Genomic DNA, 27734 nt, shown 5'->3' with positions numbered 1-27734 from the left:
TAGCAAACAGATTTGATGTATGTATGCATATATATAATCTATCACATTTTTAATTCTATTGCTTGCATTGTAGCTTGTTTTTTTGAATTAGTATAATGCAAACACTGAAATGTATATATTAATCTTCCTAGAAGATATACCTTCAATTGTCATAAAAGGGAAAATATCCTGACTTTGTAAGAATTCATGCAAAGAGAGTATAAAAAGACGGTACCAGAGGCTGGGAATAAAGAAGTCTCTAGATTGCTTGAAACTGACTTTACAACGTTCTAAGCGCAAAGGTCACACTTTTCCTAAAGGACACTGCCTCAAAGTATCTATTTATACCCTTGAGACAGTTTTGCACAAGCTTCATTATGTGGTTTCCTTTCGTGCAGATTAAAAGCAGTAAATTAAAAGGGTGGGGAGGATAATAGAACTATGGTCACTGACAGTGGCAAGGAGCAACAGCTGACAGGGGGGGTGGGGTGGGGGGTGAGGGGACAGGGATCCTAAGCAGACAATAGGGCTGCAACCGAAAAGCTCTTCAGAGCCTTGAGGTATCAGCCAGCAGTCCCAAATGTTTTTCTAGGGCTTGATCAGTAAATGTTGCAAAAGGAATATTCCAAATTTGAAGAGTTTTAACTGCTGTTGGTTACTACGGTGTCATTTTTGTCTACTACAGCGACCTGTTTTAACTTTAGGCCCGGACTTGTTTCTTTTACACTTGACTACTGTTATTATAATTTACAATCAAGAATAGAACTCATTGTGGCTACGAAACTATCAAAGCTTACAATTGTTAAATCTATTGTTCTAATAGTTGATTCCTAAAATGCCTTTTACCTAGCATTTTGTGGCACAGAGAGGCAAGATAAAATGACGGCTTGTTTTCCTTAAAATGAGAATATTATGTATCCAATAGAACAGGTGTCAGGATTAAATGAGATAATGTATGTAAAACACTTAGCACAAGGTCTGGGGCACAGAAAGAGAGCTCAGTCTTATTTTAACAGTGAACTCATGCTGGCCCAAATCCCTTATTTGCAGGTGCAAAAATTAAGCCTCAAGAGGAGAACTGACTTCTTAAGGCTCTACTTCCAGTATGTTATTGTCTTGGATAAGCTGCTTAGCTGCAAATGTTGGAGATTTTGGGTATTGGCGGGCCCGGGGGCACGTGCCTGCTGGACTCCAGTATGAGGAGAATTGGACGAATATGCTTGAACCATAAGGTATTAGAAGCTGTGCCTTATCAACCCGAGTTTGAGGTGCCAGGTTGTGTGCTAATAATGTTCTTCATGGACGGAAGCCATTCCGGTGTCAAAAACAGCTCAAGAACTAGCTACCCCAGGCTGTTAAGAAACCGATCCCAGTTAATAGGGCAATGGGTCTAGCTGGAATCCATCCGGTCAACTCTAAAGGGATAGAGCACCTTAAGGACCTACACCAAGGGCTACTCTGGAAGGTCTAACCCACCCCTATATGGGCCCTCATCCTCGGAAAGCACAAATTCCCTTTCCATTGGCACTTCCTCCCGGTCCTCCAGGGTGATAACTTTGCCTCTCGGTACCGCAGGGAGGTAGCTGCCACGCCGAGCGAGATGGGTCACGGTTCGCGCGCCCGGGCTCTCGCTCCCTAAGATGGCGGCGGAGGCACCGCTCACACCCCGCCGCCCGCGCTCGCGGACCCGCGGCCTCAGGAGGCGCGAGAAAGCGGACCGTGGAGGGGAGAGCACGGCCGAGGCCCTGGAGGCCCGCGCCGGCCGCAGAGAGTCTGGGAAAGGGATCACCCGCGAGGGATAAACGACCGGGGAACACCACTAGCGATCGCCGAGAGGGAGGAAAAAAGTCCCGAGAGGGGCGGGGGGAAGAGAGGAGAGGGAGGGGAGGAGCTCATCACATCCGGGACATTAGCCGGATCCGCCCAGGAAATGACGTATATTCAGGGGGTGGAGCCCGCTCTTCAAAGTGGGGTCTGCCTCCGCAGTAGCGCGCGTCTCACACAGTGTTGGGTCCGTCATCACTCCCCCTCCCCTGGCTTCGCGGTTTTCCTCTCGCGGCTGCGGGGCTTCTGGGCACAGAGCTGGCGGCAGAGGCAGGCGGGGCTCATTTCACGGAAAGTAGCCCTGGCCTCTAAGCCCTCAGCTTCCCCGGCGTCCGCAGTACGGTTCCTCAAGGCAGACTCGCACTGACCCCGGGCCCGCCAAGTCTAAGCGCACCTCGGGGAACCGACGTCGGAATCCCGACCGCAGCCCCCGCCCGGGCTCCGAGCTGTCAGTCACGGCGCCGAACCCGCTTCTTCCGGCGCTCTCGGGCCCGCCCTCTCCCCTCCTCCCTCCCCCGCCCCTCCCCGCGCGAGTGTCTCCCTCTCCCTCGCTCCCTCTCTCTCTCCCTCTCTCTCTCTTTTGTGAGTTATAGCAACCGTTGCCTTGTGAATCAAGCGCCATAGTCACCGTAGTCCTGGCGACTGTTACCCATCAACAACAACTACTCCTCTCCTCCTCCTCTTCCTCCTCCTCCTCCTCCTCCTCCCCACCACCACCATCTCCATCACCCACCAACAACACCACAATAATCCACAGCCAAGGTGAATATTCTTCGGTCTCTACATGTGTGTGGGAGCGTGTGTGTCTGTGCGTGTGTTCGTGTGTGCGAGCGAGCGTGGCTGTGCGGGGTCTCCCTCCTGACACCGGCTGCGGCCGCTTGAGGGGCTCGGTCCCCGGGGCTTGTTTACAATGGACCCGCGCGCGGCGGGCTTGGGGGTGTGGGCGCCGCGCGCCTGCCCGCCCGGCCTCGGCGCTCGGGGATGGAGCGGGAGCCGGGGCTGCGGGGCGAGCGGGCTAGAAAGCCGCCGCTGTCCGTCGCGGGTGTTGGAGCGTCCCCCCAGGTCCGCGGGCGCTCAGGAGGAGGGGCAGGTGGAGAGAAGGGGCTCGCTTTCTCCCTCTCTTCTTTCTTTAATTCGTCGCTTTGCAAAGCTGCCTGGTGGCTGCTGCTTTCCAAATCGAAATAGACAGCAATGAGCGGGGGGATCCCCAAAAGGTGCTGCGCTGTGCTGGTTGTTGTTCACTTGCCGGGCCTTGTTGGGGTTTTGTTATTTTTATCCTGGTACCTCGGTGAACTTTTCCCGAAGCCCGCTCCCTTCGTTTCGGCCCCTCTGTGCCTGCTGCTAAACGGACTGCACTTATTTGATCATCACTGGCCTCACGAGATTCTTTTTTTCTTTTAAAACTGTATTTTTCTTTGTGCTGCAAACAGTCTTAATATCCATTCAGCAGTCTTCTCCCCCCTGCCCCCCTTTGTACACACACTGAAACCAGGGGGCCTCTGCTGCTCTGAGAGATTTTTTTTTTAAGTCTGTTTCTCTGTCTCTCTTCTCTCCTTCCCTCTCTTGTCTCTCCTCTGTCTCCTCTCCCTCTCCCCCCTCCCCTTTTCGGCGTGTGTGTGTGTGTGTGTGTGTGTGTGTGTGTGTGTGTGTGTGTGTGTGTGTGTGTGCGCGCTTGTGATTTAAACCGGATGCAGGGCATCTGTGCTACTTCGGTTAGTGGCTACTGACAGCGCTTTATCCTTCTTGTGGAGATGGGAGGGGTAGTCCTGAGGTTCTGTTTCACTTTGATGCACCTCCCTCCCCACAGGAGAGTGTTAACAATTTTCATTGTGGTTTAGACTTTGTCTGTGATGAACAGGAAAAGGACATAAGGAAGCTTTGTGAGAACTCAGTTCACAACGCTATTTGTGACAGTTATGGTACTTTGAGAGTTTTTTTTTTTTTTTTCCTCCCATCTTCATCTCTTCCTTTCCCTTGGAGAGTTGAAATTGAAGTCAAGTTGTTCATAAAGAATGTATGAAGCTTCTCAACTTGAAACGTGTGTATATTTCACTTTCTTTGTGGCTGTTAAGATCTAGGCATGTGTGTACTTAACATATTCTTTTTGTTGACTTTTTGGTTTTCTTTGGACAATGATTTAAATCTTTTCAGAAGAAAAAGAAAAAAAAACTTCCTTTTAAAGTGTTTCTTTAGAGAAAATAGTTGGCCTTGTAGATTTTAATACCAGCTCTGAAGTAGTATCTTCTTGATTAGCGCTAACCTGGAATTACAGATCCTTTAATTTTGCTCATTTTCAGCATAATAATTAATAGGTTATCAGAAAAAAATTGATAATGATCGTGAGCTAAAACAAATAAATGTACTATTGTAGTGGCACATTGAAATTTCCAATTCAGATTTTAAAGTGCTTATTTAAATAATCTTTCCAACAGCAAACATTTATTGATTTAACTGACAGAGCAGCCTGTGAATAATGTGACAGTATTAATTATTCTTGAGATCGTCAATGGAGAGGTTGGGTAATTATAATGCCATTAAGGCTCATATTTTGTAAAATAAGTAAGAGTTGGGGGATTGGAAAACCTTACTTTTCAATTCATTTCCGTATGATTGTTATTTTTAAATGAAGCTGATATTTGATTCTGAAAGAAGTTTGTCTGGATCTCTCAGAATTCTTTTTAGTTATTCATCCATTCCTGACCTGTCTTCAGTGCACATCTCAAATACTAACTTTTCTTTTTCTTTTTCCTTTTCACCTTTTTTCTTTTTCTTTTTTTTTCCCCTTTTGTTCAGATGAGTGTCAAATGCCTGAACACTTTTGGTGGTAAAGCTCCTGGGTCTGAAGTTAAAAGGAGTTCTGTTGTTTTGGGATAGTTTCTAGGTCTTATGGCATTCACATATGTTTTAGCTGAGTAGATTGTATGTGCTAAAATGTCTTTGCTTAATATTTTTATTTGTAGTGTCCAAGAGTGTTTGAGTCATTTCATTCATCAAGCATGTTTAGTTTAGTTTTTTTCCATTCACAAGTTGATTTGAAATCAAATGTAGCATTTGATTATGTTAAATAGCCTGTCCATTTAAAACAAATCTTTGTGTTCTAAGAGTTGATATTAAAGATACTTTAAAATAAAGTAGTTCTATGGATGGATTAACTTAGAGTTATAACAGTTTATCTTTAAAATTTAATACAAAGTTAAATACCATTTAGCTCGACTTTTTTTCTGTGATATTTTTCCTAGGAGGGACTGTAATGTGGGCTGACATTTTTTGTTTCCAGTGTTTTAGAGTAACAGAAATCTGTGAATGTAATCGTGCTTTGAAATTAAACATGTAAAATACTGTTTAAGTAGCTGAATATTTGTGATTCAGAGCATTCCAGGGTGCCTATCTGTCTTTTTGAATTATACACAATATACAATATACCCGTATACAATAGAATTGTCTATTACACAATTCTATTAAACTGTATGGAGAAGAGGCATAGTAGATTTATATGTGTATAAGAAATTAATGCATGCCTAGAGTTTTTCCATCATCTCACAGTGCTCTCATGGCATGAGATATGTATGCCTAGTAAAACATTGCATTATTTATCCAATATTCAAATAATCTTGTATCCTGTGGAGATATACACAGGTTTATAGCTTATAAGTTAGATGGTGAGAAATTCTTTAACTTTAAACAATCTTTATAAAAATTTACAAGTTAATTGAGGAACTTTTTAAGAATTGAAAAGTAAAAAATTTTGGGTCACACATGCTTAGAAGGATGGGTAATGATATCGGATATGTGGGAAGAGTTACGTTTTTACCTAAATCGTCTAGTAGTGTGGCTTAGTGATCCTCATTGTGAGAATGCATTATAAGAAACAAGAATAAGAAATAAGTCAACTTCTAAATTATGAAGTTTGCTAAATTGTTTTTATGCTGAGCATTTGGCTAAGTATCCTTGATTCACTTGCAGTTACATTAAAAGTAGTTTCCCTCACTGAATTATTTGCTAACTTTTGATTCTTCTAGTATATATTCCCAGTTGTCATCACAAAATAGATTTTGAATTCTTTTCTGTTCAGAGGTGCATAGTGTTCCCTTATTTTGGAAAACCAAGATTAAGTGGATTTGACTAATTTAGCTTGTTACAAACAGGTGGCTGCTTGAAACAGGTGTCAGTCTCCTATCTCCTGCATTGTTTTAGAACTTACAGAGGTTCACAGATATAAATATACATGTATGTATGTATAAATATATGTATAAATATGTATATATTACACATATATGTAAAAAGGTGGGTTTGAATAAAATGAAATTTAGTTTATATAATCAGTAAAATTTTGTCATTCCATACCTCAAGAATTTTATTTATAGCATTATCTTACATTAAGTTATAATTGGAAAAACATTATTTGTTTCAGCATTTTAAAATTGAAACAAATTTTCTGACATCACATTTGCTATAAAATTTATAGTGATATTTTTAAAAAATCATTTTTGTTTAAACCTGTTAAATATATGAACAGGAATAAATTCAGAAAGCATCGCTGTATTGATTTCTAAGGCTTATTTTTAACTTAAAATTTATCCCTTTATTTGTGAGAATTTTATGTATCTTGTAATAGATACACCAGAGGGTGCTGTGCTGTTTGCAGTATAAGATTATTTTCTCTAAAATGTGAATTGATTAGAACTGTTATGTAAAGAAAATTTTAGTTACTTATTCATTTAAGCATCTGAGTTACTTCTGTGAAGTATAACATTTAATATACTGCCTGCCTTGGTCATTTTTTAGGAAAGTCTGTCTATATAGAGAGAATATGTGTAATAATATATAACAAATCAGATCCAGTAATGAACTATAGAAATGATCCCTGAGAGCATAGCCTTGGTCCAGTCTAATGTTAGCATTTTGTGCTAAAGTTGTATACATTGGTCAAATGAGGATATTTCACTCTTATGCCCAGGAACTGTGGTTGCTAGGAGCTGAACCTATGTTCTTTGCAAGAGCAACAAGTGCTCTTAATGTTGAGTTATCTCTCCCACTGTGTGATTTTTTTATTTTAATTTTAAGTTCCATTTTCCATCTTTTGAGTGGTTTCTTCCCCTTTTGAATATAATTTTAACTAGTGAATGCTCAGTGGCAAATTTTATAACCTTAGTATTTTCTTCAAGGAAGCTTGGGAAAGTCTAGTTACATTGTACAAACTTCAATCTGGGTAATGGGGCAGTACTCTCCCAACTCTGCCACAGTGGTTAACTGCGCTAGTCTGGAAAAGTAACTATAAGTGGAAACAATTTGTATGCAGGAATACCTTGATCCTAGAACTTCAAAAGAGAGTAGCATCCTCCGTTCCAACACATATGTGTCTTACTACAATAGTTAAGTCATTTTTCTTTAAAAGATAAGTCTATGTAGTTTGTCATTTTATGCCACTGAGGTTTTAAATATATTTGTGGATGTATCAGCATGCTTTGCATTTGCAGCCTATATTTCATATCAAAGTGTATGTAATGAAAGTTGAGAAAGTAACTTGTATTAGAGTATTAATAAGTGAATGGGACATCCTATTATGGGCTAAGTATACAGGCTTTAGTCAGAGGTCAGTTAACCTTATTAACTGTGTGTCTGTGGACAAGTTAGTTGCTTTCACTGAGACTCAGTTTTCTCATCTGAATAGTCAGGACTCAACCTGTCTATCTTCTGACATCTATGCAACTTCAAAGAGATAAATTCATGGGAAGTCTTTAGGATGCATGTTTAATTTCTGTTGGGTGTTTCAGTGAGGAAATGCTGAGAAGCCCTCCCCCCACAATGTTTCCAAAATATTTTTTCCAAAAAATTTCCAATGTTTTTGCTACTTAAGAATCATTTTGATATGGTCATTTAACTATCCCTTTGTCATGGGACTTAAGTTTTGAAACATTTTCCCACTAATCTGCTGTCATTAAATAATTATTCTCTTTTACTCATTTAAAAAATTGAAACAAAGATATCAATCAGAGTTTTATATTACCATTTGATAGTTAATTTTATTTTAGACCATACTAACGCTGTTCCAAAGCTAGTTAGTTTTGCACCACAGGCTTATAATGGACTCCTTTTACTATGTTTACATAACTTTTCTGGTCTAGGGATTTTTGTATTAAGAAATAATGATGTAACATTTCATTATCTTCTACTCTTCCATTGCTCATTTCATTGTTCCACTTATATTTTCTTCTCACATGTTATACATGAATGTATTTGAAAACATCTGGAGCTCTTTTGGTCAACTTAATGCTACATACAGTCTTTAAAAGTAATGACAGTAGATAGTGTAGACCATTTTAAAACATGAATTCACTAGCAGGCATTCTACAATTTTATACTGTGCTGCTCAGCACCGTTACTAAGGAGAGTATGTGAAGCTACCACTGATACACTTATTTTGCATTGGTGAATAATTTGCTGACTGGTACTTACATTTTACCTACATCTTTTGATCTTTTTAGATATTAAAAAGTTTCAAATAACATTTTCAAGTTGACTGTCCTCTGTAATGTTGCTGTTTGATAGTTTGTATTGAATAACTATTTCTATTTTCTGAGCAATTTGACTAATTAGTTTCTCATATTAGAGTCATAATCTTCAATGGAAACACATGATTCATTTATTCTCTGTGTAGTCTAGGCTAGCCTTAAATTCATGATACCTTTGCGTCAGTTTCCTGGGTGTGGTGATGATACCCCTGCCTTACCACTGTGCCCAGTTGAAATGGGATAGACTTTCAAAGGAACCTTGGAAGAAGGCTAGGAAATGCGACTTAAATGGAAAATGGATCACCGTGTCACTCCCAAACATTATTTTCTTGAGAATTTCTACCTTCTTGAATAGAATTGTAACTTTATTATATTAGTGGTGTAATTTGAATGTTTTTTTATTTAAAAGATTTCTTCTGGGCATGTATTGGCCTCAGGCAAAGTACTTAAGGGTTAAATGTCTAGGCTAATCCAAAATTAATGTTTGCACAGTTTCCCATACCTATGGTGACTCTTAACTCAAGTATTCTTTCTTTTATAGAAGCAGTTATGGCCAGTCAGTACTGCCTGCTTTTGTTTTATAATGCCTGGTCCGGGATTCCCAAGGGTTTTTATATTTCCCTTAGGCAAAATACAAGTATGGGATTAGTAGAAGCTTAACAGGAACATTAAAACAGTCAGGCAACAGGCCTGAGTAAAAGTGAGAGGAGACAGATACATTCAGCAGTGATAGAGAAGAAAGGAAACAATGTTACCAGACTGGGAAGCAAAGGGCCTCAAGTGTGGTCAGAGGAGCGTGAAGAGGACAAAGGTCCCTAGTTTGCTGCTGACTGAAACTACGCTAGTTAATAAAATGTGTGGGGCTCAGTTTCTCCATCTGTCAGATAAACAGACAATGTGTGATCTTCCAAACTTTTTACAACCTATGAATCCATGGCAAGGTTAACCTGGGAAGACAGAAGCATGCTACTGACACAGGAATTGGTGTGTGGTTTGTCTGTGGTCTCAGAATCTCACATTCTGTTCACTTGTAGTTTCTTCTGAGGAGAGCAACAAAGAAACCCTGGGCCCAGTGATAAGGCAGTGGGGATGCCTATGACAAGGTCTCAGGGTTCTACCATTTTGGTGGTTTCTTTAGAGTAGTGGCCAAGTGCTCTGATTTCCTCACCCACATAGGAGTGAGCTGAGCCTCACAGCTTGAGCTCCTGCTGGAACTAGCTTCTCTAAGTATGTGTGCCAGACAAGTGTCTGACAGTTGGGGCTCCTGTTGCTCACCAGTGAGATATTTAAAACAGGACATAATTTTCCCAGTGTGTGGATAGACAGAGGACAGGGTGGGAGGGTGTGGGGAGAGGCAGGCGCTAAGGGAGAAAACAGTTTTATACTTAGGAAAGCACATATACTCTGCTGCTGTATCACAGCTCTCACCAGCTCTCCAGGGAAGTGTGTGAACGATAAAGAGATTGTCTTTCTTATAATTTAAAAGTTATTTTGATTGATATTTTAATTGGTTAATATAAGCATATTCAAGTTTCTGGACTTCACTTGGATTTGTATGTTTAATAGCATATGTGTATATTTTAGTATAGCTATTACTTCTAAAATGGATCTGACTTTTTGCCCTGAGTACAGTATTCTTTATTTCTTTGTTTCCTTCCTTCTTTTTCCTTCCTTCCTCCCTCCCTCCCTCCCTCTCTCCCTCCCTGTGTCAAATCAGTTCAGAGACTCTTTGCTTGTTAGGTTTCTTCAAGCTGTGTTCAATGGCGTATACCTGCAACCCAAGAACCCAGGAACTTGAGGCAGGAGGGTTGAAAGTTGAATGATAGGGTTGCAAAGGGAGCCTGTCTAGAAATTTTTTTCCTTTCACACTGTAGCTGTGGAGGAATTAGAATGGGTACTAAAGGGGGAGCCAGAACTATACACATTTAAATATTCTACTTCTCTTGTTAAATACCAGGAACTTATTTATTTCTCATGTTTTACTGCATTGTGAAGTCCTAGTGGATGTAGATGTTGCAGGGACACAGACTTTGGTAAGGTAGGACTCAGAAGTGGCTAAAGCAGCATGTTTCCTCCTTGGTCTTGTTCCTGTTCTGCTGCATGGTTGTACAGTGTACATATACTTCCTTAAGGATAGATACTTTATTACTTTACTAAAATGTTTATTGTATTTTATTAAATTACTTAATTTATCTTCAAGACAATATATGTGAATTTTTCTAGTCATTAGTGTACTACTGGATTAAAAAGATTCTTTTTCAAGAGCCAGCATTGTGCTTTAGGAATGTTCCTATGTGATTCTGTCTGTCTGTCTTTCCTCCCTCCCTCCCCCTCCTTCCCCCTCCCTCCCTCCTTCCCTTCTTCCTTCCCTTCTTCCTTCCTTCCTTTCTTTCTTTCTTTCTTTCTTTCTTTCTTTCTTTCTTTCTTTCTTTCTTTCTTTCTTTCTTTTTCTTTATTTCAGCATGCCAGGCTGGCATTAACTCTTGAACCTTCTGGCTCTGTCCCCAAGTGTTGGGATTAGAGGTATGTACCATTATGCCTGGTTTGAAGAAGTTTCTCAATTCATCTCTTTATACTTTGCTTTATATAGATGAATTTATGGATATATTTTAGGCAACAAAACCTAGCATTTTCCTTTGCTTTTACTGTCCTGTTTAAAGAGCCAAATTATCTAACACTAGACTTTAACTTATTAGCTTCTGATTATATGTGATAAAAATCTTGACAATGAGTTTTGATAGTGCTATCTGTAGGGACACTAATAAAAACATAAACTACTGTAGTAGCAATCTGGATCTCTCCTTTACAACTTTAAATATACTTAAAGCATGTATTTTAATGTTGTATGCCTAAAACTGAACATAAAAATTTAGTACATGAAAAATGAAATAAATTGTATTTTTTGTGATTATGTTGCAGTCTCTAAAGGGCATTTAAAATGTTTTGTTTGAAAAGATTACACAGTTGAGATGCTTGTAAAGTTGGTGTTCAGCTTAGATACTCTGTTTTGTAAGGGTGTGTGTCTGTATTTTGTATACACCTTGAGGAAGTTATTTTAATGCACGTTTTGTTGAGTGCAGTAGACTGTGATGATCGTTGTTTTCTCCTCACAGTCTTCTGCATTATCATCACCCTGGAGGCCAACTAGGAACTCTAAGCCTTTCCACCTCAGTGCTATGTTCTTGAGGCAGCCAAATTGGGGGAAATGTTTGATTAAGGTCTTCAGGTGACTTTTGTGTGAGGTTGGGAACATTTTTAACAGTGCTAGACATTGTGTGATGACTTTTAGGAACTACTTTAGCATGTGCCGGAGTTGTACAAAGGCAAAAATGATGGTTCATTTTAGTTAAAATAGAGTTCAACATGACATTGCTGGATTAGCATTCCATCATTCTGTGCCTCAGAAGTTGCTGAGGTTTGGAAGTTTTGAAATTTTAAATAATATTGAATGAGTAGCTATGAGTGTCGGTTTATCTCTGAGCAAATTTTGGGCCATTCACTTTCTAAGCGAAGTGTGATTCTATTGTCTTTGAATTTGGAGAGAGAACAAATTTATTTGGGGTTGAAAGGAGTGCAGGTAGCTGTAGACTGGAGATGATGATCAGAATAGCTTGCGAGAGGACGTGAGTATTTCAATCCTGATACCTGATTCTGTCTGTCTGTCTGTCTGTCTGTCTGTCTGTCTTTCTTTCTTTATTTCCTTCTTTCTTTCTTTCTTTCTTTCTTTCTTTCTTTCTTTCTTTAACATAGTATAAGCTTTCTCATAACATTGTGCTTTGATCAATTTCCATTGATGTCTAGAATTTCCTTTCAAAACACACTATATGTGAACTTTGAAAGTTCTAACTTACTTTTGGTTTAAAAATCTTTGAAATGATGCCCATAGGTGGCAGCCCATGCCCACAACAACACGTTGGTCTGAAGGTATGGTATAAAAATCAGAGTAAGTGCGATAGGGATTATGTTATTGGAAACACTAAAGTACAGACAGTGCCCATTACGGAGAGGAAAAGAGGTATCACTTGAGGGCCTGTATGTGATTCCAGTTTGACACAGCTAGTGAAGTATTTGACTGTAAAACATTTTACCAGAATGTTAGACATATTTGGATATTTCAGCATATAGATTTTTTAATGTTATATCAGTTGTCTAGCTTTAATAAAAGATTTGTATAAGTGAGTATTTGGTCCCATCACTATTTTAATTTAGGAATTGTGAACTGGCTCAGCTTAGATTTCTATTAGATTTTTAAGACTTAGTTTGAAAATAAAATAAACTGGAATGTTAAATTCAAAATTGCATTTTCCTGTTTATGGGAATCTAGTTTTAATATTTCTAATGATAGAAGGCTAAAGCTGATGAGTGATACTTGGACATGTGGCATGATAAGAAATGATAGGAGATAGTGAAAAGTGGATGAAATTAGTAGGAAAATTATAATTTAAGATTAAACAAGGGTAGATGAACAAATCAGAGAGAATAGTAAAATAATCACTTGAATGAGGTGTCTGTGGATTTGAACTAGTGAAGAAGGCAGAACACAGGGACTACCTAGGTTCTTAGGTTTTCCTTGTATTACCACATTTAAAAGTTTTTCACAAATATTTACAATAAGGCTTTGGCACCTTGTTTTTTCTTGTATAAATTTTGACATTTCTAGAAGCTAGGTATAGAAAGGATCTCTGGTTATCTTATATTTAAAACTGTATAGTTTGGAAGCGAGTGTATACGTATGTGTATTATAAGACTCTGTTCTTAAGTTGTTTATATTTTGGTGTGTGTAAAACATCAGAGTGGAAGGGTGTAATGACCACATGTGCTTACTTCAGAGACTTGACAACTAATATTGGTTCTTACCGCTACATGACAAAGTGTGCCTTGTTGCGTGCCTGTAGTTTCAGCTACACTGGAGGCTAAGGTGGGATCCTTTCCTGAGCTCAGTAAATTAAAGGTACATAATAGTCTCGTTACTGAAGGTTACTCCAACCCTTCCTTACCCTATGATGTTTTAAATATATTTACAATTGTACAATTTAAGAACAGTTTCAATGGAGATTTGAAATGACGATTTAATATGGAGAATTGATTGACCTTCACATTGCTTCTTGTGAGCACATTAAATTAGGAAATTTGTTTTTGCTTGCTGGCTAAGTCATTTATTTAGTAATGCCAGGGTTTCCCTACCAGTGAGTCTAAGGCCAGAAGCTCATGTTTGAAGGGTAGAGAAAAGCCTTGAGAGAAACCTTTCAGATGTGGTGGAATTAGTATTTGATCTGTCATTATTCCGACTTGCTTCTGAGGAGGTTTGGATAAAAAAGTTAAGAACCATTTGTATGTGACAAAGGAAGAGAAGCATCTGCCTTCTGGAATATTCAGCTGGATGTGTAGTTGTGGTGTCAGGAGGCAGGCTGCTCGACTAGCTTGTACAGAGGCCTGGGATTCATCCCCAGTACCATACATAGCATAAACTATGGATGGTGGCAAATGCTGTGATCCCGGTGCTGTGGAGGTGGGGGCAGGAGAGCAGAGGATGATGTCGTCCTCAGCTACATAGTGAGTTCAAGCTTGTCTGAAGCAAAGGACTGCTTCAAAAACTGAAGTTAGCCACTCAATGCCATGTTAAGTTTTTGTGGCACATTTTGAAAGAAGGGACATCTAGAAGCCCATGTACCAGTGTTATCATTCAAAATATTTTGTTCTCTGAATTCAGTATCTTCATAAAATGCATGGGCTTATTTTTTCACTTATGTATTTTTTGACCAAGGTCATAGAGTCAAGAAAGAAACAATTCCCCAAATGCTGAAGTCTAGAGCAAAAAAAACCTGCTCCTCATCCCCGGATTACTCTTCTTTTGGAATATATTCTGTGATGGAATAACATACATTACAGATTATAATTATTGACCTTTGAATGAAAATCACAAAATGTAGACCTCAATTTCTTTATTTACAGGATGATATTTTTGGTATGAAATTATTAAATCAAGTGGTAAATGCATATGTTAAATAAGGCTTGATATTTTAAATTATTTTAATTGTTTGATCTAAAGATTTTAATGAAAATTTCTGTGACTTAAAATATTTCATATCAGTCTTTAAAAATATATCTGTTACCTGATAAGTAGCCAGGCTGGGCAGCAGAGTGATACCAAGTAACCAAACCTATGCCGTGGTTAAACGATCTTGTGCTGGAACTGAACTTCTATAAAGAAGTGTCTGTAAATAGCTCAGGCTAGACATGTAACTCATGGGTTAAAAGCCCTGGGTTTGAATCCCCCAAATCACACACCATTAATGAGATGAAGTAAAATTAAAAAATCGAGTGAAACACTTTAAGCAAAATGAAAAATTAAATCAGAAAACAAAAGACCATGGATTACAATACTAATAAAGTGATATTTATAGAGGACTTCATTTGAAACTAAGGCAATGCCAACTTAAGCATTCGTTTTAGTAACTTTTCTGTGCATTTAGAAACTGTGTACAAAAAGCAGTTTATTCTGATCAACCTTTACAAGTTGGAGTTTTTGTTTGCTTGCTTGTTTGTTTTGTCTTTTTTTTTTTTAAAAAATTGTCCCTCTGTTATGTGAAATAATTTAAAAGGCAGGTGTTTCTAACTTGAGAACAGTACTGATGTATATGTGTCCTATATTGGAATAGCCACCTGACAACAGCAGTAATGCGATGAACTCCTGTTTCTTAATATATAAAAAGAAACAGCCAAAAAGTTTATCCAGAACCTACCAGACGTTGTGTCTGGAACTGTAAATGCCATGATATTCTACTGGTTTACCTCAGATGAAGAAGCTAGGGTAGGGTGGGGGGGGATGGGGGTATGGTGAGGACAGGAGAGATGAGTGGATTTCTTACCACAGTTGCACACGTTTCTAGTGACACACATGTACCAGTCTACTAGAGACAGAATTAGGATGTCTTCATCTTAACACTGGAGGGCTTACATTTCATGTGCACTGGGGTTATCTAGAGAAGCCCTTTTCTGTCACCCATTTACCTTGACATAAGAAAACTGAGGTAAGTGACTTGTTTGCTGAACTTCATACTCTTCACCCGGACACATTTCATATAGCTGGTGTAAAACTCCTTACAGGCAAACAGTACAAGTGTGGTGCTTTGAAAACTCCATCCTTACTATAGTTGATACTTTAATATTTCCTACTTTTCTAGAGAATGGAAACTTTTATAATTTTACACTCTAAATCTTGAGTACATTAAAAATATTTTCAGCTGTAAAACTTGGGCAAGAATTATTTAATTGATCTGTTTTGCAGTGAATTAGAAATAAAATTATGCCCTTTAGAAACCCTTTAAAGGTCGTACACTAAATGAAAATACAGTATTGAAAACAACTTTTGTCCCTGTGATTTGTGTATTTTTAATGTCATAGTTGATGTTAAAAGTGTATGGATTCTCATGCTTGGTATGAACGCTTTCACGTTTTGCATGGGGAAGATGGAACCCAGGATCTCATCCACTAAGCATCTGCTCTGCCATTGAATTCGACTTGATTCCAGTCATTTTGGGGACTATTATGAATCTGTTTGTTAATTTGAAACATGCAAATGCTACTTCTTGTGGGTGACTCTGTGGTGAAGTGAGAGTGAAATAATTGACCCTCATGTAGTTGGTACAAGCTGAGGCTTGTCCGCTGGGCTTTAAAGGTGTCGCTGTACTCTTAAGTCTGAATGAATGCACCCAAAGAAAGACTACTGGAGCAGACTGCCCTTATCTCCATAGTGACAGGAAGCACGACACACAGCCATGCTGTTATAGCATATGCAATTTTGTAATTTGAGTTTTTGGAAGAATATTGTGTTTACCGATTAATCAGTCGGACACTACGGCAGGAAGAAGCAGTTACCAAGGCTCTGGATTCTTGTCCCTGCTTCCCAGCTGCAGAATTAGTAAATCTTTGACCTCCATCTTGAACTGCATTTGCTCTCCTGTTTGTGATGAAAATTGAACATTAACACTGTTGGCTTTTTGAAGCAGTCTATCTGAGAGTCACCAAGAAGATGACAAGTGAGCTTACCAGCACAACCTGATTTCTCTGCAGTCTAATTTGTGGCACCAAATCTGAAGGATGCATTTATATAAAGCCAGAGCAGGTTTCCTATGGGGGAAAACCATTTGTCATTTGCTCTTAACAAGATAAATCCCCATAGACAGACCTTCTTGTAAAACAGTTCCCATTGGATTTATTCTCAACTTCAATAAAAAAGGAGATATGGTAAACAAAGGTATGACGAAATATTGGTTAGCTCTTGCATTTTTGCTGGAAAGTTCCCAGTTCTAACTCTCTGAGGTTTAAAACAGTACAATTTCATATGAATTAAGTGGGCCTCAGAATAGACTGCACGGAGTTGCTTTGTGCTCAGCTGATGATCTTGTTTTTAATGTGGAAAGTGATCAAAACAATTCGTGTTTACATTTAAATGTATCTTTGTCACTAGTATACTTACTGAGCCATAAAGTGGGAAGTGGAAGTTTTACAAGTATAATTGAGATGAAGAGAGTGCCCAATACTTTCAGGCATAGATTAAAATCTGAATTTAGAGAACAAGTTAGTACTTACTAGACTGTTTAATCTATTGCATATAAAGGGGAAGAATATAAAACAGGAAATGTGCTTTTATGTTATGGATTTATAACCTGGGTCATATTTGCTTCAATTGATACACATTCACATTGGTGTATATTTATATTAATATGTCTTCTAACAGTTTCCTTTTCCTTTTCTTTCTTTCTTTTTTAATAAAATAATAGTTTTATATTTTTCTGGTCCAGAATCTGTTAATGCAGTGGCTCTCAACCTTCCTAATGTTGTGACCCCTTAATACATTTTCTCATGTTGTGGTGACCCCAACCTAACATTTTGTTGCTACTCCATAACTGTAACTTTGCTACAGTTATGAATCTTAGTGTAAATATCTGATATACAGGATATATGATCTGTGACCCCCCCTCCCTCCTCAAAGGGTTAGTGACCCACAGGTTGAAGCCCACTGTTTTAATGATTCCTCCTTGCCTATTTTTCAGAATAATTAAAATGAATTTATTTTTTTCTACATTGTGCTATCAAAACTGCTTAGCATTTTCTACTGGAGGTTTTAGTCTCTGGTGCTTTTCACAGTCACACTTTATTACTTGGCTCTGCAATTCCATTTCTCTAGCCAGTCTGGCTTAACTGTATTACAAACTGGTTAAAAACAGGTTGTGGCAGCCTTCAATCCCAGCACTTGTGAAGCAGAGGCAGGTGAATCTCTATGAGATCAAGGCCAACCTGGTCACAGATCAAGTTCCAGGACAGCAAAGGCTGTACAGAGAAACCCTGTCTTGAAAAAACCAAAACAAAAGAAAACAAATCCCCCAAACCAAATCAATCAATCAATCAATCAATCAGTCAATCAATCAAACTAAAACTCTCCCCCAAAATAGCCCCCCCCCAAAAAAAATAAAACCTCCAAAAACCAAAAAACCATGAATCTTAAAATGAACACTTCTGGGTTTGAATCCCAGAGTGCACTATTGACCAGGAGTTTAACCCTTGGTCTTTTGTAAGGTTAAGAGTGATCCCAACTTAAAGGGGCTCATTTATGACAAACTTGTTACCCATGGTACTAGTTAGAAATTGTCTTTTATAGTTTCGTTTTCTAAATGTTCAACATTTTCATATTGTACGTTTCTTGAGGAAAGGTCATATATTAGATTTTATAAACTGTATGGGAGCCAGTGTCCTTTCCTAGGAGGAGAAATCAATCATCTGTTGATTAAGCCTCAGACTGTATTGTGCAGTCAGCTATTTTATCATTTATTCAATCCAAAAATTTAATTGCCATTAGAGCAGTAATTTCTTTTGAGACAGGTTTTCTCTGTGTAATACTGGCTGGAACTCGTTCTGTAGACCAGACTGGCCTTAAACTCGGAGATTCTCCTGCTTCTGCCTCCTGGGTGCTGTGTCTCACCATCACCCAGCTAGAACAGTACATTTTTTAAAATTGATATCATTGTGTTTATTTACCTCCTTTTGCAAAAAAACACATTTAATGGCATAAAGGAATGAGTTTTGGCACTTTGTTAAATAAATTCCTACCTAGTTAACAGTAAGTTTGGGTTGACTTTACTGTCTCATTTCCTCTCAGCTTTTCAAGCGATAATTTGCTCCCTGCTCTATGTGTGCTCCATCCATGTGCCTGTGGGAGTTCTGTAGCATCTTGACAGAGAAGTGTTAGCAACTGTGAATGTTCTATCAGATTCGGTTGTAGTAGGTTCATGCACTTCTAATTCTGCTTATCGTATGTGAAATGGGGGAATTATGGGGATTTCGCCTTTTGGGAAGCTACTTTGAGCACGCCAAGCCTCTTGTGTTTCTCTCTTTGCTGCCTAACTTGACTGTCTCCACTGAGATGGTAAAGCAGTAGGAACAGGTCTTGAGTTCCAGTGCCATCATCAGTGCAGCTGGTGGACTCAGGATGGAATTCTTTATAGCAGTCACTCCTGGGATGGGGTCTGTGGCTTTTACATTAAGATTGTATTATGGAAATTTAACTGCTTTGAAGCCTGCATAGAGATTTTTAAACTGAAAGTGATCTTTGATTTTATGTAGATTTTAAATCCATATACATTTAATTTCAGACTCCCTCTGTAATTTACAAGTCCCCATATGCCCCTTTCTTGGTTAGTATATTTTCATTGTGTACCATTTCTTTAGGTGAAATTTTGCTGAGTTATTCTCTGTGAAGCCATTCTAATTCCAAATTTGATGAGGAACTAAAAATATATGTTCCTTTTCATTGTTATTTAAAAGTGTGAGTATTGTTTGTGAGGGGTGTGTGTGTGTGTGTGTGTGTGTGTGTGTGTGTGTGTGTGTGTGTGTAGATGGGTGCTGGGTGTCTTTGTGAATTTCTTTCTACTCTTGTAGAGGCAGTGTCTCACTGAGCCCAGAGCTCTGATGATGGCCAGAGGCCAGCTCCAGCTGCCTTAGCCACTCCTCCCAGGGCATCCCCTTCCTCAGTCTCCCCACTGCTGGAATTGTAGGCAGAGCGTGCCTGCCTGCATTTTACATGAGTTGTTGGATCCTAACTCTAGCAATTATTCGTGTAGGGCAAGTGCTTTACTTCCGAAACATCTCCCAAGCCTCTCACATGTGTAAAATGTGCATTTGTGTGTGAGAGTGGATGCGTGTATGGGACGGTGTGACGGTAAGAGAACCACCTCTGCTACATCCTGAGGTACCTTCTACCTTTCCTTTGAGATGGACTTATTGGCCTGGCCCTTTGCTTCCAGTGTTTCACTGGGATTATCAGTGCACACCACCATGCCCTTGTGTTATACGTGTTGCATGGATGCAGACTCTGGTCCTCCACCTTACTGAGTTATTTCTCTTACCCACATTTCCACATTGTACATTCATGCATTTATTGACCAATTAGTGACACAAAATGAATTGAGAAGTGAACTGCTGTAGATGTAGCATCGAGGAAAGTGTCCTGGAAGAGTTATCATTCAAACAACAGGAGGTAAAGGCAAAGGAAATAAACGAAATAGATTATAGTAGTTATAAATGCTGTGAAGAGAAATTCGTTGAGGAAGAAGGATGGAGACAGATGAGGGCGGAGCGCCGTCTGTGTTAAATGGCATTCAGAACTTGCAGACCTTTGGACAACGGCATGAAGGAGCCTTTGGATGTTTCTTCAGAGTGATTTTGTGGCTTTACACCATTGACTCTTTGGTTGATGCTGTCTTGCTATATTAGCAGTTTTATTTTATCCCCATGTATTCTCATGGCATATTCTGCATTTCTCTTTGGAGTCTTATTTTAAATTTTTATATATCTCTCCCTGAAAAAAAAAAGTGTGTTTGTGTGTGTGTCTGTCCTGAGAAATACAGTCAAATAAATAAAAACACTTGAGAGATTTAGAAAATAAATCCTTCATGCATCCATGTTCAAGGTTCTTCTGAAAAACTTGTAACTACTAAAATTCGTACTAAATATCTAAACTAAACCCATGTGCAAAGGAGAAAATGTGAAGATTTTAATTAATAGAGTTGGCTGGTCTACAACTTTATTGGTTGTTCTCTCAATTTGTTTATGTGTAACTTTAACCTGGAAAATAAAATCTTTGTTTATGATAGATTCTACTTTAAAAGTACCCCTCCTCTCTTAAAATTTTAATCTTATTGCTTATGTGGTTATAGGTATCATATCTTATCTTTAATCATAGTCATGAGTCATATTTATTTATAAAAGTTTGAATATGCAAACAGACAAAGATTATTTAGAAGTTACTGACGGAGGCAAATTGTCTTGAATTTTGTAATTTTGAGTAGTGATTGCCATTTTGATATTATTAAGTGTAGAAATTTCAGTCTGTTCATGTCAAAACCATATTTTCCATTTCAATTCATTGGAAAATATTCAGCATTATTTGCCTGTCATCCATTGTGAAATAGCTTCATATTTGAGGCTATCGTTGTTGTATATTGGAAAGCTTAAAAATGGTACACACACATTTAATATAAGGAAGTTGGGCTTAAGTAAAAATTGGTGGATATTTGGGCAACCTTAAAACAAAACCTTTCTCTAACATTATGTAATTATATATGCAATACTATTTAAAATTTTATTTCCTTTTAATTAGTGCTATGTATGTGCCTATTTTTTTTTCTTTTTTTGGTTCTTTTTTTTTGGAGCTGGGGACCGAACCCAGGGCCTTGCGCTTCCTAGGTAAGCGCTCTACCACTGAGCTAAATCCCCAGCCCCTGTATGTGCCTATTAACATACATACTACTGCATGCTGTGGGAGTCTAAGGATGACTTGAGAAAGTAGGTGCTATTCTTCTACTGTGTGGGTCCTGGAGAAATAATTAGAAGAAGCAAATTGAAGACACATTGTTTGATGAGAGAGGAAACCTTGGCTTTGGTCCTCACCACCATCAGAAGAAGGGAGGAGCCTTGCTTGTCTCTCATGGCATGTTTTTTTTTTCTTTTTTCTTTGTAGTTGCAAAGGAATAATTAGTATCTAATAAAATTTGCATGTGCAAGTCACTGGTCACCCATCTTAGCTATGTGATATATCAAACAGATAATCCCCTATTTAAAAACAATTATGAAAATAAAACATATATAGAACTTAGTTCTAGTTAGTTTACTGAAGATCTTTGATTTAAGAAAGTATAACTAAAACGGTAGGTATTTGGCTTCGAAGTCTGATAGGAGGTACAAATCTGGGATTTATAAAGAGGAGACACAGTTGCATCACATAACGTATTTGATGAAGCTTCATAGCTCGGTGTCCTTTAAGGATGTCACACTTCACACTGCAGCTGTGTTGTTTGAGGAAGGCAAGGACAGTGAGTGGCAGAAAACACTGTGGCAAGACTTAGTATGTTGCATATGTACCCTCCCTCATTTTATTTTGATTCCATTGCCAGATAGTTAATTCTACTTAAGTTCCTAAATAACAAAATATCATATGTCTAACTTAGGACTTTACTTTTTATTAAACCGGTTTTTTCCAGACAAGATTAGAACAATATAATGTATTTGTCAATAATTAACCAGGAATTAAATAACTGCTTTGGAACTTAATAAATTTGCTGACACATGCCCTGCAAATAATATACTTCTTAGTCAAATGTGGTTTTAATAATTTTATTGGTTGCTGTGTATGTGTATCTATAGTATTATATTTTAATGTTTTGAACTTTTTATGAAATCAATATTGAATTTACCTCAAAATAGTCCTAATAAATTGGGCTCTTCAGTTTTAGATTTAAAAGTTTCTTACTAGGCATAAACATTAGAACATATTCTAGTTATTTCTTTGGAAATTAAACAGAGTCTGTTCTTGGTTTTCCTAGCATGTGCTCATGACATCCATGAATGTTGAAAGTGGAACATTTCTAAGTCCTGTACCTTTCTTAGCAAGTAAGAGTGGACACAAGAAATAAAAACTTTAAATGTAGGTTTTTCTACTTGTTTTGTTAGCTTCACATTTGCAAAGTCACTCTCCATGTGCCCCCCCCCCCCCCCCCCCCGTGTTATTTTCATTACTCTCTTTCTCGAGTGTTGTCTCTGTCACCTTTTCCTGGCAGACTGCTCCTGTTTGCTCTGTTTCCAGGTTGGCTTTATTTACGAACTGTCGGCTTTAAATCTTTGCCTGGCCTGCCTCCCTTAGCTCAGACCCTGTGTTTTGGTCAGAATTACCCCTCAGTTTCAGCTTCCTTCAGCTCTCCTTTTGTATGCATCCTCTTTTGTTTCGGGATAGTTGTTCCCCATCGTCCTGTTTGTTGCTTTCTGGGAACTCTGAGAGAAATAGTTCTCTTTGCTCTGCTCCTGTGGTGTGTAATGAGAAGAAATGAAAGCAGGGCTAAAAGATAGCCGTGCTCTTTCAGCGAGGAAGGTGGGCGCTACAGATGGGAATGTTCCCAGCACCAGTAGAAGGCTAAGGATTGTAAGGGATGGGGAGAAAGTGCTCATTCTAAGGTTTTCAAACTGATTTTTAAGGCTTAAGAATTGCTGGCAATATTAATATAACCAGAATGTCAATGGAAAACCCTGAATGCATTCAGGATTAATTGTTATTAAATAACTTATTTCCCTTTTTCTATAGAGTTTTTGGTATTTTATATCTTTGTCTTTTTCTTCCATTACTTTATGAAAATGGGCCCACTGTGTATAAACACGTCAGTACAATCTTCTTTTAAAGGTTGTACTTGGTTTCCCTATTCTATGCCATTGTGTGCTTCAACAGTTTGTTTCGCAGAATTAAATTGGCAGACTCCATGATCTTATTCTCTAATTAAAATAGAGTAATGTCTAATGCAGTAAATTTTTGTGAATAATTTGTTCAGCATTAATCTTAAAAGTATAAAATATTTTAGATAGGATAGAATAGATTTTGTGAGTTAATATTAAAGTATGACTGATCAGCTGAGACAAATAGAGGAAATGTTTTTGGGGTAAAGTGCTATCTAGAATTTCCTTTTCACTGCTACTACTTTTGTAAATACTGGGTTACTAAGTTTACTTTTCTATTGTTGGACTTACAATAGATTTTGAAAAATCAAAGTCAAAGGTACTTAGTACTGTTCTATAACCTCTTCCATCAAAGCTGGCTGGGTTCATTTATATATATTAGAACCTTTTAGGGCACTATATAGAAAGAAAAACTTTGGGTGGTAGGTGGTATAATTGAAATGTAGATCATAATCTCTGTTTGTTTTACCAAATTAGTTAGGGGTCCTGAGGATACATTTTGAATATTTGTGTATGTTTAGCATTTCATCCCTTTGTTAGAAATCTCTCAGTGTGACTTGGTTTTAATAGGATGTGTCTTGAATTGTGGGCCAATCACTCTTGAAAAGTATTAAGCCCTTTAAACACACTGGTCAGCCCCACAGAGGGAAGCCTACAGGTTTATTAGCACTGCTTGGCCTGAAAGCACAGCATACCCTTTTAGGTTGCACAGCAACAGACTCCTAGCAACCATAATAGATTGAATTTCTAAGAGTGACCGGGCCGGATGTAATAATAAAGCAAGAGGTACAAACAGTTGTCATGGTTTTCTTTTCACAGCAAGCTAGTTTGATTTAGGGAAGCTTAGCTTTTCAAAAATGGGCAAACTTCTAATAAAACTATTACTTTTTGTACATAGGACTTTTGGTATTCCCATGGCAATAATGGTACCAAAATTTAATAGTCATGGGTTAATAATATGCTTATAATAAAACAAAAGTTACAAGGATTATTATCTATGGTTTTCAGGAGGAAGGTTTTAAAAGGATGTTACCGTAACTTAAATTAGTATTGAAGCTAGATAATGCTAGTACCCCTTTTAAAAATAAAAACTTCATTATATTCATGTTTTCACTCAATTTGGCATTCTATTTTAATTTTAATGCAGTTCCCTGTAGTTTTATGTTGTAATGTAATTGAACATTCATATAAAACTTATCATGTTACAAGTTTCAGAACATTAAAGAAACCTTAGCTTATTTGATCTACTTTGAAGTTGTAAATCAGTTGAAGCAGAGAATTGATTAGTGAAATAATAAAGAAGTATTTAATCTTTCACAGTGATAGGAAAAGCAGTGTCTATAGATGTAATGTGCTGTGCCTTCTTCAGCATTCTTTCTGTTTAGACATTAGTGTGTGTTTGCTAATGTTGCTGTAAAGAAGAACTTAATTCAGATACATTCTCAGGCGGAGGAAGGATGCTTCCATCAAAGAAAGAGACTCAGCGGCTGTTGAGTAGTCTGCAGCCTTTGACAGCAGTAAGCTGTAAATACACACATATGCTAATACCCTTGATTTGTTCATCTTTTGTGTCAGCATTTGGAAAAGATTGTTAAAGTGGCAGTTGTAGTAAAGACTAGCAATTACAGTAAAGAGCAGAAATTAGGTATTTGTGACCTATTATATTTCATTAAAAGACTTCCTTATTAAAATGGCACTGCTTACTCTGATTACATGACAGCTGCCCAAAACAGATTAGAAAATACACAGTTTCAGCTAAAGGTAAAATCAACCTTTTAAGCAAACTCCCAGCATAGGACAAATAATAAATGGTATAGTATAAGCCTTTTTAAACAATAAATTTGCTTTTGGGAGAAACGTTTATCAGTGGCTAAATAGCTGTTTCCTTTGCGTTCATTTAGAAAGAACACACCGGCAGTGGGATTTTCCCACTGAGATATCTTACCACACTCATCTGAGACTGCACTAGCTTTTCACTAGACAATCGACTTTAAAAAGTATAGATCTAAAGAGCAGCATGTCTTCCAGTAAGCATTTTTCTATCTTTTCTTGCACCTACAACTCAAACTTTTGAAGCTTCATTACTAGGTTAATTCTGAAATAGTCTAAGTGTCCTTTTTCTTAAGCCAGTTTAGCCCCAATTAGTTCAGTGCTTGAACTTTAGGCATCCCTTCACAATAATGAATTGTCTGTTTTTCTAGACCAAGTTCTCATCTTCTAGGGCTCTTCCTAACTTCTCTATTTTTCCTTGCTTCAGAAACACACAGTAAACAAATTCTTGTTTCTTTGTTCTTCTCTTCTACACGATCAAGTATGGGATAAGTACTGTAGAACTTTCTGGGAGTTCAAAATTATACTTCACTGTTGAACGCGCGCGCGCGCACACACACACACACAGACACACAGACACACAGACACAGAGACTTGGTGTGAAACTGATTGATACAAATTTGACTTGTCAGAATTGGTAGTATTATAGGAAGCTGCTGTATGTATATGGAACCGTATGATTTTCACAAAGTCTCAAACTCAGCTATGTGAGACACAAGATAATTCCACTTACACAGAAGCTGGATTTGCAGTTAATAAGTACCTGCTAGAAGTTGGAGTGGGTAATACTGTGCATTGTATCTTACACTTGTGAGGAAGGGGTTATGCACACCATAGACAGAGCCAAGTATGGGAAGATTTGGAAGAGTTCCTTGGTAATGACGAAACAGATGAAATAGACAAGAAAAGACAGACTTTAAAACATGGCTAGGATGTTATCAGTCTGTGTACATTTTAGAAGGCGGGTCCAAGGTGCAGATGAGTGTGGCCTTTACTTAGATGAATTTGGCAGATGTATGTAGAAGGGACAATAGACATCAAGCATAAAGACAAGTAAAGCAGGATTCTGTTTTTTAATTCCAAAAGGCCTTGTTGGAACTCCTTTTACTCTTCTGCTACGTTGAATTCATGAGTGATGTAGGTAACCAGTATTGAATGAAGTCGTATTACAAAGTGTGAACAGTGTATTACAAGTGCATGCTTGGCACGATGACAGTGAATACTGTTGCCAGTGTAGCACTCAATAAGTTCTACTACAAGTGATGTAGTGTAAAAATCATCGTAATTGTGTTGTAATGAAGATTGAGTCTGAGGAAACATTTGTGCAAAGAGGATGTGGGAGTCATGCTAGTGCCTACATCAGTAATGGTCACAAACCATATCCCTACATACTTGAATATTTACCAACAAGTAGATGGAACATGTGTTGTCACCGTAACTTGACCAACTCTTAGTGGGACAGTGGCAAAAGGAGAACTGACTCATCATCCTGTTCCTGAACTATAGTTTACCTCCTTCCCCAGCGTCCCAGGTGCTTTCCTGTAGCTTGCCCACATGCATACTGTTGCCTTGCCCTATTGTTTTCAAGCTCTCTTCCTGAAAACTCCTGAGTCCAATCTGCACTGGGAAGGGTAGCTCACAGCTGCCTACTATGCGATCCTCAGGATCAACCTAAGATTTCTAAGGGGTCACCATGACACTGAACTGAACAAACTTCTTGTCCTGTGAGGTTATACCTGGAAAGAAAGTCCTAGCCGACATTCAGAAGTGTAAGGAGGGGCTGTAGAGATGGTTGAAGTACTAAGAGCACTTGCTACTTTTCCAGAGGATTGGGGGTCATGGCCAACACCACCTGATAGCTTAGAACCGTCAGTAATTTTAGGTTCAGAGGATCTGACTCTTTTCTGACCTCCATAGACACTGCATAGATGTGCTACACAGACATGCATGCGGGCAGAGTATCCTGATCTCTCTCAATCACACACACATACACAAAAGTGCAAGGATTTGGAACAATGATTTCTCTTGTCTGCTCTCAAGATGGTGCTGGCAGTGCCTCTTCAGCATGATGACAAATCAGAGGCTTCTTCCTATATTTATGAAGTGCCATAAGAATAAACAGGCTAAGAGATAACTAGGTTCTTGGTGCCTTGGAGAGCTGCTAGAAAAACAGTATGTGGGTACAGTGCAGATGGGAAATAATCTTGTATTCATTACCACCTTATCTACTATCATCTAGTTACTTTTTCATACATTGCTAACCACCTTACCAGAGTAAGAAGTTAGCATAGAATATAACAGGTAAATAAATTACTGAGAAGTCACCATAGAAAGTAGGACACTAGGAAGGACATTCGGTTAATGTGGTACTGTGTCTGTGCATTGCATGTGAGGATCTCTGATTTGTATATTTGGTATCCAACATAATTCCTTTTAATTGAATTGTTGAATATGAACAGGCTTTTAAGGAATAAGATAGATGTAACGTTAATGTGATGGGTAGTAAAGGCGAATTTTCATCAATGGACTAGTGTGGTTGATGTGGAACTTGCAATACTTAAAAAATCTGAGTAATTGTATCACAGTGTGCTGGGAAAAAGAGAAACAGCTGTTGGAAGCAGAGACATTGTAGCCTATTTGAAGAGGAGGAATTGGCAAAGATAAACTGACTATAATTTAGCATGGACTTATGCACACAAGGTTAACATAGTGAAGGATAGTTGGAGAAAATAATTAGAATTAAAGGAGTAGGTAGAATATTAAAAATCTATAATAAGTCTATAATTAATAATTATGTTGCTTAAAATCACT

The 27734-nt window shown here is 38.2% G+C and overlaps 1 protein-coding gene across 13 annotated transcripts in view; it reads left to right on the top strand.

The window, feature by feature from the left end:
- The first annotated feature begins 1943 nt into the window (after positions 1–1943).
- Rfx3 (regulatory factor X3) overlaps positions 1944–27734 on the top strand; it is a 260295-nt gene continuing 234504 nt past the window's right edge. For 5 of the 13 annotated variants that reach the window (XR_015632361.1, XR_015632356.1, XM_087575082.1 and 2 more), the window contains exon 1: positions 1944–2565. The gene's annotated coding sequence lies outside the window, so the exon portion shown is untranslated. 13 annotated transcript variants of the gene reach the window in all.

The sequence above is a fragment of the Rattus norvegicus genome, chromosome 1, assembly GCF_021556685.1.
Source record: "Rattus norvegicus strain SHRSP/BbbUtx chromosome 1, alternate assembly SHRSP_T2T, whole genome shotgun sequence".
NCBI classification, from domain to species: domain Eukaryota; kingdom Metazoa; phylum Chordata; class Mammalia; order Rodentia; family Muridae; genus Rattus; species Rattus norvegicus.
The sequence above is the reverse complement of the archived record's forward strand: the minus strand, read 5'-3'. Positions and strand labels throughout refer to the sequence as shown.